The sequence below is a fragment of the Pinus tabuliformis genome, chromosome 2_2, assembly GCF_031772625.1.
Source record: "Pinus tabuliformis cultivar Carrire ecotype Pingquan chromosome 2_2, CPIR1, whole genome shotgun sequence".
Lineage (NCBI taxonomy): Eukaryota > Viridiplantae > Streptophyta > Pinopsida > Pinales > Pinaceae > Pinus > Pinus tabuliformis.
Genome location: NC_142300.1, coordinates 563060569 through 563064696, shown reverse-complemented (window position 1 = coordinate 563064696; position 4128 = coordinate 563060569). Strand labels below are relative to the sequence as shown.

Here is a 4128-nt window from a genome sequence, read left to right as displayed (position 1 = left end):
GAAAATTCCCCGGTTAGCTCTGTCCTCGTCTATTTTGAGATGTTTTCCTAAAGAGTTCCCAATGGCTGTTAAAGCTTTTCGATGCCAGAAATGCAGTGGTAGGTTGTGTAGCCTTACCCATACTGGCATTGTCGATACTACCATGGTATTGGCGTCGAAATCTGGGAACCAGGGTGTGAGAAAGAGACCAGCATTGCCCCAAAACCAAGGCCCCTGATTAATGGTGTTGTCTCGTTCCAGCTCTGTATTAAATCTGACTATGAAGAATCCCTTAGGGCATAGATATATTTCACAATTGGTTGTCCATGTTGTGTAAATCCATTGGTGCAGTGCATCAGCTTTGGGCCAATAACCGTTAAATCTGCATATAACAACATTATGAGTTAGATCTGAGTATAGATCTGTTACCTCTGGCAATGTTACGGTAAGTATAGGTGCTTCTGGCTTCTGTTCCACAATGTAGGGTCCTGGAAGCTCTGGTGTGGATGCTGGTCTATGTTGCTTTGGTTCTTTTCCTTTTACAGCATCGCGGAAAGAGCCTGAATTCTTTGAGCTGGTTCCCTTGCATCCGCCTCGGAGTCTTAGATTGAGGATGATGGTTGAATCTTTGACAACCCCATAATGCTGGAGAGTGTGTTGGTCATGCATACAGAGCCCTGAGAATATGAGACTCTGGTATGTTGTCGGAATTCCCAGTTTGATCTGGATCTGCTTTTTTAGCTCCTGGACATCCATCCCCTCCTTGATTTGTACACAACAGTGTTTGCCTTCTACAGATCTGATGAATATTTGTTTCAGATCTGATGGATCGTCCTTAATCAAGCCCTGTTTCCCTTGAGCGTTTTCCAGATCTGGTGGTGTTCCATCTCCTATCATCCGTATTTTGGATTCAATGGCCTTAGGTTCTGAGCGTGCCTTATTTGTTTCAAGACCGGCGGTTCGTGTTCTTTTCTCCCCAGGGCTCTCTGTTGTTAGATCTGAGCCGCTCCTGCTTCTTCCAACTGGAAATGGGCCAATATTCTTTATAGCTCCTGCTCGCGCGATCATCTCTGGCCAATCCCCTTCGTTCTCACCCTTAATCGCATTTGGAGACTACGGATCAAGGTAGGGTTGCATTATCTTCTGCAGATCTGAATGTTTGCGATCTAAAACGTCCTGGCCGTAACCTGTTACAGTAAAGGCAGAAGGTTTATCATTAAAAAAAACCCTTAATCAGAAATTGTGAAACCGTCCATGACCTGTGAGCAAACCATTGCTCATCCGCGGCTCGATTCGTTGCAGAGGGATTATGATCTCAACCTCTGTTGTACCAGATCCGTTTCGACGTATTTAGTTGGGCTGGTCCGGCGATCAATCTCCATGGAAACTCTGTCGACTCTGCCTCTGCGCTGCGCAGTATGACAGCGACGCCCAAAACCCTGGCCATCCTCGCTTTAGAGCTCCCAATTCCTCGCTTCCCTGTTTTCTAATTATTTAAAAAAAAAAATTGGACCATTTCTCGATTTGTGCGTGTCATCCTTGCGCAGGGGCCATGCTAATCTTCTCTGTATCGTTCCAATTTTATCGGATGTCTCCGAAGAGACCTATATTTTATTTTATTATTTTAACTATTATTTTATTATTTTTCTTAGGAGGCCTATTTTAGATCTCAAAATTCCCAAATGCTCCCCACTCCAGATTGATATACCCTTTTGATTTCCATTTAATTGGGGATCCAAATCCCCATGAATATATATATGGCTATATTTTTCTTCCTATTATGACCACCTTTGGTAGGAAACAACTGAGGTTTCTCCTTTGAGTGGGTGCATATGTTCTCTAATCAAAGTGGTGTGGCAGATGTCCACTTCCTTAACTCCTTCCAATTGATTTGGTTGTGGAGTCAGATCTAAAAGAAATTTGGATTTCAAGTTTTGAAAGTGCATTGTCTCCCATAACTATGTTGTAGTAGGATGGGATTGAACCCCTCCTATGATGCACAACATGATTTGACAATGTCAAAATCCCTAGGCTCTTTAGAGATTTCTTTTTTTAGAAATCAGTTAGATGCAAGAAGAAAATGAAACATTATTTGTAATTTGTAAATGTTTATATATTAAATATAAGAAAGAAGAAAATGCACTGTAAAGATATTATGTTTATGATTGTAGAAATGTTAATAAATTTTATTATAAGTTATTTTGTTATTAAAAAAAATATTTTTAAAGGTGATAAAATTTATTATAATTTAAATAGTGAGAATAATGATAATTAGTTATTATTTATAAATGTGAATTGGTTTATAGGATCAATTAAAAAAAATCATGTCACTTAAAATAATTTTCAATGATTTAGATTGTTTTGAACAAATCTTTTTAGTTGTTTCTTTAGAGTAAGGAAGATGAGCTCTTAACCACTTAAACTTAATTCATAAATAAAACCAAGACACTACATTATACCGAAAAAGAGATTATGAAATTATATATTATGAATAAGTAAAAAAATATTATTATATAAATTAATAATGAAATATTTTTTATTACTAGTTATGATTTTTTTTATAAATAAATTAAAAAATATGTATATTTTTTATAGAAATTAACTATGATTTTTTTTTATACACATTTATTTTTTTAAAACATATTTCTACAATTAATCTCTAATTATTTAGGATGTTTTCTATTTTTGAAATATATTCATAAAATTATTCTATAATTAATTAGGATGTTTTTCTTATATATCCATGTTTTCACTGGTTATTTTTTTCCCCACATACATTAACAAAAAAAAATTATTCATATTTAAATTAAAAAAATATAATAATAAATTCAATTTTTTAAATTAATCTAAACCCCAACTCTTCCATCTAAATCAAAGCTAACTAATCTAAACCCTAACTCTTTCATCTAAATCAAAGCTAACTACTCTAAACCCTAACTCTTTTATCTAAATCAAAGCTAACTACGAAATATCTGGTCCACCGAAAATACTTATCTTTCTAGGTAAGCCACAACTAATTAACTAGAGAGAGTGAACCCAACTAACTAGAGAGGAAGGAACCTAATCCCTCTTCCACAAATATCCATCCTCACCCTACAAAAAGTAAGTGGTGGGAGTTGTTGATGTTGGTTTAAAGCTATATTGGGAGTTGATGATGTTGGTTTAAAGCTATATTGGGAATTGATGGTGTTTGTTTGAAGTTAAATTATTTTTTTGGAAAATTTATTTTAATTTAGTTGTTTTTGGTTTAGATTAGAACTTAGTTGTGATTTAAAGGGGTTAATTTTTTTTTGTTAAATAATAAATTTTTATTTTTATTAAATATTTTTAGATTTTGAATCATTAAACAAATTTTTACTCAACAAAAACAATTTTAAAATATTCTCTAAACCCAATTTCTAAAGAATTTTTAAAATTAAATGTTAAAAAACTTTAAAGATTTTTAAGAACAAAAAATTAAATATTAAAAAATGTTAATACGAACTTTAATTGGTCCATTCCATGACTCATAGGTTAGGTTTAACAAACTTGCTTCTTACTCAGCACGGGAAAAGACAAACGCTCATCGGAATGTTTTAAAGTCTATAGTTGGTAGAGATGCGCGCATTTAGTCAAATCGCAACCCGCAAGTTGGAAGGAGGGGTCCCCCTCGGTTACTTGGGGAGAAAGGCATTCATTTCTTCATTATCTCGTTATTTTTATTTTAATAAAATATATGCTCATTATTTACTCATTTCTTCATTACCTCAATCTTGTATTTTAATTTCCATGCCCATCCTTTCGTGTCAAGGAAAAGACACGGCAAGTTCCTAGAAAAATATGGTAGAATATCTTATTGTTACTCCTGGGTGGGACCGTCATCTAGAATATTTTATACTTCGTTTGCAATCAATTATTAAAATAATCAATCGTGGCTATTAAAATAATCAATCGTGGCGGAGAAAATGAGATAAGCTATCCACTGTCGCCGGTTTTTGCGAACAAGTGGAGGCCACCTTTCCTGTTTTCCAATGGGCGGCTGGCAACTAAAGAAGGACTCTCCATTAAGAAATCGATGGGTCCCGCAAGGTACGGAGGTCGGGTAAAAGCACAGGGTGTAAAAGTGATAAACCTGGGTAAATTGTTTTGTATAAATCTAGGTCCTGAGGT

The 4128-nt window shown here is 34.9% G+C and overlaps 1 non-coding gene across 1 annotated transcript; it reads right to left on the bottom strand.

Moving 5' to 3' along the window:
- Nucleotides 1-1480: 1480 nt before the first annotated feature.
- LOC149193898 (U6 spliceosomal RNA) lies at nt 1481-1583 on the bottom strand. The gene has a single exon (XR_016255355.1). It is a non-coding gene; the product is annotated as a U6 spliceosomal RNA (small nuclear RNA).
- Between the last annotated feature and the right edge of the window lie 2545 nt (nt 1584-4128).